This window comes from Triticum urartu, chromosome 3A (genome assembly GCF_056163025.1).
Source record: "Triticum urartu cultivar PI428250 chromosome 3A, HENAU_Tu73, whole genome shotgun sequence".
NCBI classification, from domain to species: domain Eukaryota; kingdom Viridiplantae; phylum Streptophyta; class Magnoliopsida; order Poales; family Poaceae; genus Triticum; species Triticum urartu.
In genome coordinates this window covers 28,008,682-28,020,939 of record NC_141875.1, presented here as the reverse complement: position 1 = coordinate 28,020,939, position 12,258 = coordinate 28,008,682, and the positions used below count along the sequence as shown (strand labels likewise).

Below are 12,258 nucleotides of genomic sequence, written 5' to 3'. Positions count from 1 at the left end.
ATTGTTACATATCAACTAAATCTATTAACTATGTCTAAATTGTTACTAATTCACTCTAAACCCTAAAAACTACTAACTAAATCAAAGTGTTACATATCAGCTAATCAAAATGTAGGAGGGGCTATGTGGATGGAGGAGGGGGTGGAGGGGTTGTGGATGGAGGAGGGGGACGGAAGAGGGGCTATGGAGGAAGGAGGGGTTGTGGATGGAGGAGGAGGGGCGGCTAGAGGAGGGAGGAGCAGAGGGGAGGGAGGAGGGAGGAGGAGGGGTGGCTAGAGGAGGAAGGAACAGGGGTGGGATGATGGGAGGCTAGAGAAGGGAGGAGGGAGGAGGAGGGTTACCGAGGCCAGGGGATGGCGGCGACGGCGGTGGCAGTAGGAGGAGGACGGCCGCGACGGTGAGGGAGTGAGACAGGGAGACTCGAGAACGGGCGGGACAGAGGATAAGGCTGGCTTAGCAGCAACGCGGGTAACATCACATCGCTATTGCTAAACACATTAGCTATAGCGCGGGTTCCAGTCCAGCGCTATTGCTAAGTGGGGACGGGCAGTTGGGCCCGGGCTGGCCACAATAGCAGCGCGGGCCGTGGGTCGGCGCTACTGCTAATGTGTTTAGCAGTAACGTTGGGCCGTGACCCACACTGCTGCTATGGCCAGCCCGTGGGGGCACGGCGGGGCCCGGGCTGGCCACAGTAGCAGCACGGGCCATGGGTCGGCGCTACTGCAAATGTGTTTAGCATTAACGTTGGGCCGTGACCCGCACTGCTGCTATGGCCAGCCCATGGGGGCACGGTGGGGCCCACATAGTAGTAGCACCTGTTTGTCAAGCCCGTGCTACTACTAACCGCCACCGGCAGCGCGTGATTTGCGCCGATGGTACTGCTAAATAACAGTAGTGCAGCCCATTAACACCACGCTACTGTTAATCCTCTACCTATAAGGTATTTTCTAGTAGTGTGATCATCCCACTAGGCAGAGGCGTCATTCGATATAGATGAGCTCTCTTCAGCAAGTGGCATTAGATTGGCTGCACTTGAGCCTCGCCCAATTGCTTTGAGCCTTGGCGCTCTGGTGTCTAGCTAAGATGATGTCCCTTAAAGTTGCATTTGTCTTGTCCCTAACCTCCAAGCTCTAGAGTTTTTTTTCTATTTCTATTTTTTGTTTCTTGGACTTTCGTTGATTAACTGAGAATGCAAAAACAAAAAACAAAAACTCCTAGAAATATAGAATCAAGACAGAAAGGTCATCCAGGTATTTGTGTCGCACAAATTAATCATTATTTCTAATTTGTTAATCCAAGGACTAGAACCAATCTAGATTTTCAAATGCATAGGTGTAAGAGGCAGTGGCTTAGGAGTTGTGTTTACGGATGTTGCCTGTGGCTGTGGGTCGACAAGTGTAGAATGAAGCGGGAATGGAATGAGAATCCTTGCTTTTAAAGATGGATCGTGGAGAGCTACATTTCAATGAGTATGCAAAGTGAACCGCGACCTTAGCAGGACAAGTCAAGAGCCCCCCAACCCAACACAAAAAGCATGACCAAAAATCCCTCAATCATCCAAAACTAGAGTTCACAATTAACCACACGTCTGTACAAGTAAATGTAAAAACTAACAGAACTTAACCTATCATAAATATACTGGGGCAACTATTAAACTGAAGTAAATGCAGTTAACAACGTTAATTAGACATATAACTCTTCCTCGACTTGTCAACTTGGTAGTGAAGATGGATGGAGCCTGAACACGATAGTGACATCTGTATTCAGTGTGTCTATGTGCTAACCCGGCACCAATGAGGAAGATTACAGGAGCAATACTCAAGCCCAAAATGCCTGTGAGTGCATTGGATGAACACGGAGCAAGGGCATGTATGGACTGACCTCGTGCATTGGACGGTGGTGATTTCTAAGCAGATCAAGCCGTCACAAACACATAGAACGACAGAAAAATTATGAACACATAGAGAGACACAAAGAGCTTACCTGAGAAATGCTTGATCAAAATGCAGGATCTCATCTGATCCCCCTGGACCCGTACGAAGTGACCGCACTCTTATGTCGTGCCATGGGATAAGATAGAAGTGCGGTACTTTTCCAACACAGCCCCCCTACCCTCCTGAGTGCGAGTGCGCCCTGTGAAGTTTGACGAGCACAAGCGCAGCGCGCCGCGCTATATCTCCCACCGAGGCGCACAGAACAGTGGCGAGCGATGCGAGGAGGGCAGAATGTCGGAGAGGACTGGGGAGGCGAAGAGAGTTGAATGGATTGGGAATGGGATATCTCTCTGTCCATGCATCTGCACGTCACATAGCAGTCCTCGCAGAATACATCTATTGATCTGCAGTAGACTTATATGGACTACATTAGAACTTGCGTATACACATGGTCATCTTTATTCTCATGTATTGAGGTGTCAAGGGAGCGGTTTATATATCGAGAAATTTGCACACTTTTCCTGGGACCTTTTCTTTTGTTTGACTAAACAGCAAACTATAGATTGACTGCTAGACAAAATAGCACACACAGGTCTGAAGGGAGCAGTCGCGAGACCAGAGAAAGTGGAAGTCACCAGACCAGAGAAAGAACAAATAACGCCGCCTCCTCGTCGTGCATCCTCCCAAATCCGTGCTACCAAAACAAGGCAAGTATCCAACGGCCAGAAAACGAGTGCCATGCAGGCCCCATGACACCAAATCCCCACTCTAAAATGCTTCACTCGGGCGGTAGATGGATGTTGCGCCCTCCCTGGCCTTCCCAAAATTCCAGGCACTGCCATCATATCTTGCTAACTTTTCGATGCCTCCTACTCCTACCGTGGTGTGGTTAGGAAAAATAATCTATATGCTTCCAGCAACATTGACTGCGATTTTTCTATAGAAGCTTTAGAGCTGATCCAGATTTTACCGCACTGTGATATACGTTTTGGATTTTGGGATAATGTGTTAGCCAGTGTGTGTGTGAAGGTCGGGAGGTTAGTGAAGAATGAAGAAGGCAGAGGGTGGGGTTTTATAGATAGAGGATGTAAAAGTACTGACATGTGTGTGATCTGGATTATTAGCCGCATTACCGGTGAGCTGGTACACAGGCCCCTGTTAGGTTGTAACTAAATGTAGCAGAAAGGACTAAAGTCACTTGCATATGTTGATAGATCCTGTCATGCTTCTAGTGATTTAACTCACCATGTTATAAAGTGACGACGGTCAATATATAGACCGGACGGTGGCCTTCATACCTGCAGGATCTATGGCCGCTTCAGGTAGTTCTCACCACCCCGACCCGTCTCCCCTCCAGCAGCCGCCATTGGCGGCGGCAACCCCAACCTCGCCGGTCACGCTCTCGGCACCATGTGCCATCTCTCATTCCAGGCCACAGCCCCTTCTAGTAGGCTTAGGGTGGAGAATGGAGGATGGGGGTGTATGCGGGTCTGCCACTCACACCCATCCAAGCCGGCAATGACGACAAAGTCGGCTCTGCCGGCGGGCCAACCGCCGCGCCTGACCCCCAAGCCGGCACCGCTCCCAGCTCTCCCAAATGCTTTTAATTTATTATGATAATTATTTATCACAGTGATTGCCGTGATTTTATCAATCTTTTTTGGTGCTCTTTCCTTAAACCTCCAAAAACAACACCCTAGAGAAAACAAATAAAAAATAGTAACAATACGGAGCAGTTATTTCTTTGGTCTTGCTATGAAATTTTCAACTTCTGATTCTAACTCGAAGCGCACAACCCCTTTCATGTATTTGTAGCTCTCTACATGTGAGAAAAAAAGTATTTTGCTACCTCATGTAGTTTACATATGCTTGGTTTGAATCCTATCTATACCAAGCCCTATATTATGCCCGTGAAAAGTTGTGTTCAGGTACAAACAGGACAGCTTTTGTGCAAATTTTAGTGTAATTGCAAACTTGAAGTGAGTGTACCCTACAATGCAAACATGATATCCTCTGGGAAGTACATTGAAAACGAAAAAGAATGGATTTCCCGACCTAGGTAAGTAAGTTTCTTATTTCTATGTATGCCAAATGACTAGATGTTTCAACTTTGTGTTTCGTAACAAAACTATCAAAAAATCTGGGATGAGTGAGCCATAATGTTGTTGCCATTTATTGATGTATATGTTGTATGAGCATGTTTGAATAATCTTTCTTATCTTGACCTCACTTAAGCCATGGGCAACATGTTCTCCATATGTGATTCCTAGAAATTGGAAACCAAAATATTTGTAGGTTGCAACTCACCCTTAAATCCAATTTTATGCTACCCACAAAAAAATAAATACAATTTTATGCTTCGTCTTGGTTTTCTAACAGATCCTCTGCGCGTATCGCATGCACAAGTTCTAGAATCATCCACCATCATCTTTCGTTGTCCCACCTCAAGGAGCGATCAATGCCTTCACCTTACCAAGCCATTCTGCTATAGATGCCACCACGATGCCAGACAACGCCACCATACTACGCGCTTTCATCAACACGCATCCGTCGACAAGACTCCGTTGCATCCCGTCGCTGAGAACCACCATCGTCGCTGCTGCGATGGATTCAACAGCGCTCCTCCTCTTGTCTCCTCTAGTCAGCACCTTCTCCAAAATGATGCCCCCAAAAGGAAAAATGGCCCCGAAGGCACCGCTATCGTCCGATCTGGGAAACCCAAATCTAGGATAGTGTGCAACCGACAATGCCTTCAACAAGTAGATGAAGCCCGAGACGCCACCATCGTCCGCCACGATCAAGGTCAACACGATTTTCACTGATACTCGCGTCACTCTGAACCCTCAGCTGGTTGGATCCGAGCTAAGCCGTGCCGTGCGCAGCCGCCAGAATGCCTGCAGGGAACCAACTTTCCCATGCCAACCCCTCAACGCACAGCCCGGTGTCAACGGGAAAAACCGAGAACGGATCTGGCACTAGTAGAAAATGGGCCTATTGTCCCGGTTCGTAAGGGCCTTTTGTCCCGGTTTCTGAACCGGGACTAAAGGGTCGTTACTAATGCCCTGTCCCTTTAGTCCCGGTTCAGTCCAGACCCGGGACAGATGGGCCTCCACGTGGCCTGTGCGCGGAGCCCAGGAAGGAGGGCCTTTGGCCCTGGTTGGTGGCACCAACCGGTACCAATAGGCATCCACGCGTCAGCATTTCTGTGGCTGGGGTTTTTGTTTTTTTTGAATGGGGGGTGTTTGGGGGTTTTGGGGGGTTAATTTAGGTGTTTCATATATTGTGTTAGCTAGCTATAATTAATAGAGAGAAGTGTCCTCTCTTATGTCCGTGCTTGGTCGACGCTACATACTATACATTCGTATAGAGAGGACTAGACACGCTAACTAGCTAGTAAGCAAACGAAGGAAACAGAAGATCGTCATGAACATATATGCATACAGAGAGAAGTGATATCGACCACCTCTCCTTCTCCGAGAGATTGGTCGAAAAAGAAGTTCTCGTATATCTACCGGCTACATATATACAATAATTATCTCTTACAAATATAATCTCCTAACATACGGACGCATGGTCCACATAGTATTCTCCGTCTTTAGCGATCACGTGGTCAAGAAAGAATGCCGCCAATTCCTCTTGAATTGCTCGCATGCGAGCTGGTGCTAGGAGTTCATCCCGCTTCCGAAACATCTAATTTGAAGAAGGGGGTCAATACATATATATGAATGAATTAAACTCAACACAAATGGTGGTAATAAAATAAAATTGTGAATGTTGTTATTTACGCACTTCATATTGTTCGTCAGAGTAGCCCCGCTCACAGGTCGTGTGGCGGATGGACTCGCAAACATAGTATCCATAGAAATCATTCCCTTATTCCTGCCACAACCACTTTACAAGAAATAGAGGTCAATCAAACGGATAAGCAAGAATGCCAAATGGTATTGATGAAACTAGCGCTTGAATCACTAGGAGACGCGCGGAACATGCTACTATAGTACTTACTTTCGGGTGTCTAAATTGCAGCTTCTTCGGCAGTCCCAGAGCTTTTTTGGTGAATTTTCTCCAATCCCTGCCAGACAAAGAAAACAATTACTTGATATATCAGGAAATGAACAAAGTTGCTGATATGGTGGATAATGATCGATTTAACTTGCTTCTCGAGCATTTGAGTCATGTCCGCATAGTCCTGGGGATCTTTTCGTCTCGAGTCTAAGACGGTTACTAGTCCCTGCTCAAGCTTAATCTCTAGGAGAATATCGTGGAAACTGCACACGCATGCATAACTCATCAATTATATTACTATAACATTGACTAATATATAAGGGAAACCGAATATGCACAAGACAGTAACACTCACTTGAAGTTGTAAGGAAAGAGTATTATACCTTTGTTTTCATTTATTACCAACGATCGTAGCAAGTTGGCCTCGGTATCTGCGGCATGAAATTTAACCTCAGTTGCATCTATGAGATTTGTGTTAATGAACCCAATATCACCGATTTGTCTTTTCTTCAATTCGACGATCTTCAATCTGCATAATATAGTGAGGATAATTATAAATACATGCAATGAAAGAGCTGAGCTATATAGAGAGACTTAATGACAGAAGTAGTACTACTTACAGATAGTAGCAGGTGACCGTTGCTTTATCGAGGGCCAATTGATTGAAAAACTGAAAGAACTCCTCAAATGGAACAGGCAATAGTTCAATTTCAACGAGGTCATGCTCCTTTTTAACTCTCACATATAAAGTATTCCTCCCCCCAGACTCTCTGCAGATTTTCAAGTACCAACCATGCAATCTTCGCATCATCGTTGATAGAGATCTTTCATCTTTGACGAGAGGCTTCCTGTACTCGTATCTTTGTATCTGCACCTCCATGAAATCATAATGTACATCGTCGGGCAGGTAATCCCCAAGATTTCTATAACCGGGCACCATCCTCGGATCATTAGCGACGATGTCACTAGGCACCTTGAGTGGGGGGCACGATTGCTTCGCTTGTTTGCCGAGCTGGGCAATTTGTTTCCCAGATCGTCGTTCTTTCAGCCTTTGATCACTGACAGTACTTCCCGACCGCTCCGCTTAGGCAAATGCCTTTCCAATAATGCGCTCATAGTTGCCTTTCGACGGAGACTTGGGTGGTTTTGTCAGGGCAGCCAGAGTGCGCTTCGCTTTCACCGGATCTGCCTTCTCCTCCGGAGGTGGATGTTTCTTTGCTTTCACCCCTTCAAAGAAGTTCCTCACTTCTTCTCGTGCGATCTCGGCGTTCTCCTCCGGGGTCCTCTCGTATGGTAACTTCTCTGGAGTCTTCAGAGAAGGACCGAATCTGTATGTCCTCCCGCCTCTGGCTGTATTGCTAAACGCCGGTAGACCAGACGGAGCGGCTGTCTTCTTTACTTGCTTACGAGACGGAGGAGAAGGACTACGACGCGCCGGAGCTGCCGGAGCGGCGGCTGGTCTCTTCCGCCCTTGCTGACGAGGCGGAGAAGGAGGAGGCTGGCTGCTCGGGCGCGCCGGCGCAGGTGGAGAAGGAGGCGGAGTGCCGCCACGCGCCGGAGAAGGAGCCGGCTGACTGCCTTGATCGTCACTCGCCGAAGGAGGAGGCGGTGGAGGAGGCGGAGTGCCCTGACTCGCCGGAGGAGGAGGAGGAGGCGGAGGCGTCCAGTTCAGAAGGTTGATGAGCTCCTTCCACCATAGACATGGAGTCTTCAGAGCAGAACCCAGCCGAGTCTCCCCTTCACCGGTAGGGTGGTCAAGCTGGAGGTCCTCAAAACCCTCCGTTATTTCATCCACCATCACCCTAGCATATCCTTCTGGAATCGGCCAGCAGTGAAAAGTTGCGCCGGGTTCAGTAGGAAAAACAGAGCCAACAGCCGCCTTGACCTTCATATTAATCCATTACGTCATAAGGTGACAATTTTGAGACTCCGTGATAGCATCCACGGGATAGCTGGCAGTTGTCGTCAAGACATGCTTCGGCTGAAGCAGCTCGGTGGAAGCCACACTGCTTCTCCGCTGAGATGGCAGGGTAGCTTCGGGGGAAGCTTCGGCAGTTCGTTTGCTGCGATTTGCTTCTCGTTCCTCTATTGCTTGTACCCTAGCGTGCAACGCCTGCAGTTGGGTCTGCTCCACTTTCTTCCTCCTCTCGTGGCATTTGTAACCCCCTGCGTCCGGAAACCCAGCCTTACACGGAATGGAGCCTGGCGTACCTCGTGTCCGTCCAGGGTGCTCAGGATTCCCGAGGGCCATTGTGAGCTCGTCGTTCTCTCTGTCTGGAACGAATGTCCCTTGCTGTGCTGCTTCGATATAGTGCTTAAGCCTCTTGACTGGTATTTCCATTTGCTCGTCTGTCCAAATGCACTTCCCTGATACAGGGTCCAAGTTTCCGCCAGCCCCGAAGAACCAAGTTCGGCAACGGTCTGGCCAGTTAATTGTCTCTGGTTCGATCCCTTTATCAACCAGATCATTCTCAGTCTTGGCCCACTTAGGCCGGGCTACGAGGTAGCCACCTGACTCCGTGCGATGGTGATGCTTCTTCTTCGCAGCATTTTACTTGTTTGTGGCCGACATCTTCTTACTCTTTTCCGATGTCTTGTGGGCCACAAATGCGGGCCAGTGATCTCTGATCTTCTCATATCTTCCCTTGAATTATGGTGTCTCTTTTTTATCGACAAACTTATTCAGCTCATTCTTCCACCTCCTGAATAGGTCTGCCATCCTCTTAAGAGCAAAAGACTTGATTAATTGCTCTTTAACTGGCTTCTCCGGATCATCCTCTGGCGGTAGGGTGAAATTTGACTTCAGCTCAGTCCAAAGATCATTTTTCTGCATGTCATTGACATAAGACACATCAGGGTCTTCTGTAGCCGGCTTTAACCATTGCTAGATGCTGATCGGGATCTTGTCCCTAACCAGAACCCCGCACTGAGCAACACACGCGTTCTTTGTCCGAATGGGTTCAATCGGTTGGCCGTCGGGCGCGATTGCTATGATCTCAAACCTTTCATCCGAGCTCAACATTTTCTTTGGGCCTCGTCTCTTTACCGAAGTTGTGCTCGATCCGGAGGGCTAGAAAAAAGAACAAAGACTTAATTAATATGTGTACATACCAAAACAATGAATGCATCAATTAGCTAGTCAGCACAGGCTTAACTAATATATATACCTGGCCGGACTCGGTTCGGTCACTAGAGCCGTCATCACGGTCTCCTTGCACCGGCATTGGGTCACCGGAGCTGTCCTCACGGTCTCCTTCTTGCACCGGCATTGGGTCATCGGAGCCATCATAATCATAGCCAGCTGCTTCCAGACCATCCGTGTCGTTGAGAAACAACGAGCAGACGGCATCACTTCCTCGTGCGATTATGTTCCCCGACAACTCTTGTACTCTGTCTCGGGCAGTGTCCATAGTTTCTACAAATATTTACAACATGGCAATTATTATTCAAACATGACAGATGGATATATTAGTGGCAAACGTAGAACTAATATTAATTAGTGGCCTCGACGCTGCTTCTCTAGGGTTTGGGGTGGCCTCGACAACGCTTCAAGGATAAAAAAAGAAGAGGAAGAAGAAAAAAATAGGAGAAGAAAGAATAGAGGAGAAGAACTCCTCTATTCTTTCTTCTCCTCTTTTTTTTCTTCTTCTTTCTCTTTTTTTTATCGGGAACGAGGGTCGTCGAGGGTCGCCGAGCGGTAGAGGAAACCCTCGTTCCCGATAAAAAAAAGAGGAAGAAGAAGAAAAAAAAGAGGAGAAGAAAGAATAGACTCTATTCTTTCTTCTCCTCTTTTTTTCTTCTCCCTCTTCTTTTTTTATCCTCTTCTTCCTCTCATGTTCGACGACCCTCGACCCCTCGACGACCCTAGACCCCCTCTCGACCCTCGACCCCTCGGCGACCCTCGACGACCCTCGTTCCCGATAAAAAAAAGAGGAAGAAGAAAAAAAGAGGAGAAGAAAGAATAGACGAGTTCTTCCTCTTCTTTTTTTATCCTCTTCTTCCTCTCATGTTCGGCGACCCTCGACGACCCGCGTTCCCGATAAAAAAAGAGGAAGAAGAAAAAAAAAAGAGGAGAAGAAAGAATAGAGGAGAAGATCGCTCTATTCTTTCTTCTCCTCTTTTTTTCTTCTTCCTCTTCTTTTTTTAATCCTCTTCTTCCTCTCATGTTCGACCACCCTCGACCCCTCGGCGACCCTAGACCCCCTCTCGACCCTCGACCCCTCGGCGACCGTCGACCACCTCTTGACCCTCTACCCCTCGGTGACCCTAGACCCCCTCTCGACCCTCGACCCCTCGGAGACCGTCGACCCCCTCGAATGAACAAAAATTAAACTAATAAAAAAACATATAGCAACATATGAACAAAAACATATATCCACATACATACACATATACATTATGTATATATATGAAAAAAAATTAAACAAACAAAAAAACAGAGCCGAGCGGCGGCTCACAGCGCGGGGGCAGGCGAGGGCGCCGGCGTGCTGGGGTAGGACGGGGCAGGCGCAGGGCGATGGCGACGAGGAGCGGGCGGCGACAGCGAGCCCGTGGCAGGGGCTCGGGGCGCCGGGGCGGCGCGCGCGAGCAGGGGAGCTCGAGGCGACGACGGGGGTGGCGAGGGCGCCGGCGCGCGGGGGCGGGACGGGGCAGGGGCAGGGTGACGGTGACGAGGAGCGGGCGGCGACGGCGAGCACGGGGCAGGGGCGCGGGGCGACGGCGACGGCGACGGCGAGCACGGCCAGCCTGGCGGCGTCGAGGAGGTCGGCGTCGTCGGGGGCAACTGGCGAGGGAAATCTGAAAATTTCCCAAGTGTTGCTTATATAGCAAAGGCTTTGGTCCCGGTTCATGGCACAAACCGAGACCAATGCACCCTTTAGTCCCGGTTGGTGCCACCAACCAGGACCAAAGGCCGCCGCTTCCCGCCCTTTGGGCTGCTGAAAAGAGGCCTTTGGTCTCGGTTGGTGGCACCAACCGGGACTAAAGGGGGCATTGGTCCTGGTTTGTGCCACGAACCGGGGCCAATGCCCCCCTTTAGTCCCGGTTGGTGCCACCAACCGGGACCAATGGCCTTGCGCTGGCACGGTGGTGGGAGTTTAGTCCCACCTCGCTAGCTGAAGAGCTCCCGCACCTGTTTATAAGCGCTGCTCTGTGTTCCCTTTCGAACTCCTCTGAACTGCAGGCTTACGGGCCTAATGAGACACTGCAATGCCTGTGGGCCTACTGGGCCTGCTCCGGGCCTGAATCCTGGCCTATGGTTGGGTTTCTAGTCGTATTCAGGCCGTGTTGGCCCAGTAGGTGGCATTTTTTCTATTTATTTTTTCATTTGTACTTAGAACTAAATACTTATATTTTTTTAGTGATTTCTATTATCTTTTAGGTCACAAAAATTATAAACTTTCTGTTAGTGCCATTAGTTTTAAAATTTGAATAGTTTAAATTTGAATTTTTTTTAAAATTTGTGTGAATCACTAGTTTATGAATAACTTTACTATAAAAATTGATTTTTGAGTCATTCTTTTTCCTGCTATTTAATATTACTGTGTTTTATCATTATACTCAATTTGGTAATTTTAGTTAGTCATCACAAATATTATAGACATTTTTTTTCTTTTTTGCTATTTATTTTTTCATTTCTACTTAGAATTAAATACTTATAGTTTTTTAGTGATTTCTTTTTTCTTTTAGGTCACAAAAATTATAAACTTTCTGTTAGTGCCATTAGTTTCAAAATTTGAATTTTTTAAAATTTGTGTGAATCACTAGTTTATGAATAACTTTACTACAAAAATTGATTTTTGAGTCATTCTTTTTCCTGCTATTTAATATTACTGTGTTTTATCATTATACTCAATTTGGTAATTTTAGTTAGTCATAACAAATATTATAGGCATTTTCTTTTGCTATTTAATTTTTCATTTCTACTTAGAACTAAATACTTATAGTTTTTTAGTGATTTCTTTTTCCTTTTATGTCACAAAAATTATAAAACTTTCTGTTAGTGACATTAGTTTTAAAATTTGAAAGTTTAAATTTGAATTTTTTAAAATTTGTGTGAATCACAAGTTTGTGATTAACTTTACTAAAAAAATGAACATAGATGCACCTATAGAGAAAAGTCGACCTAAATTCATAATCAATTTCTATGAATTTTAGAGAAATTCATTATGAATTTAGGTCAAATTCCCTGTATAGGCGCATATATTTTCACTTTGAGAGGAGCTCAACAAGGCAGAGAGGGATGGGCTTATAAACCGGTGTTGGCGCCCTTCGGTTGGCGAGGTGGGACTAAACTCTGAGCGCAACGAGCACCAACCCT

General features: G+C 47.1%; 1 pseudogene; it reads right to left on the bottom strand.

Moving 5' to 3' along the window:
• Positions 1–6,555: 6,555 nt before the first annotated feature.
• On the bottom strand, positions 6,556–8,772 carry LOC147978133 (uncharacterized; annotated as a pseudogene).
• Positions 8,773–12,258: the final 3,486 nt, after the last annotated feature.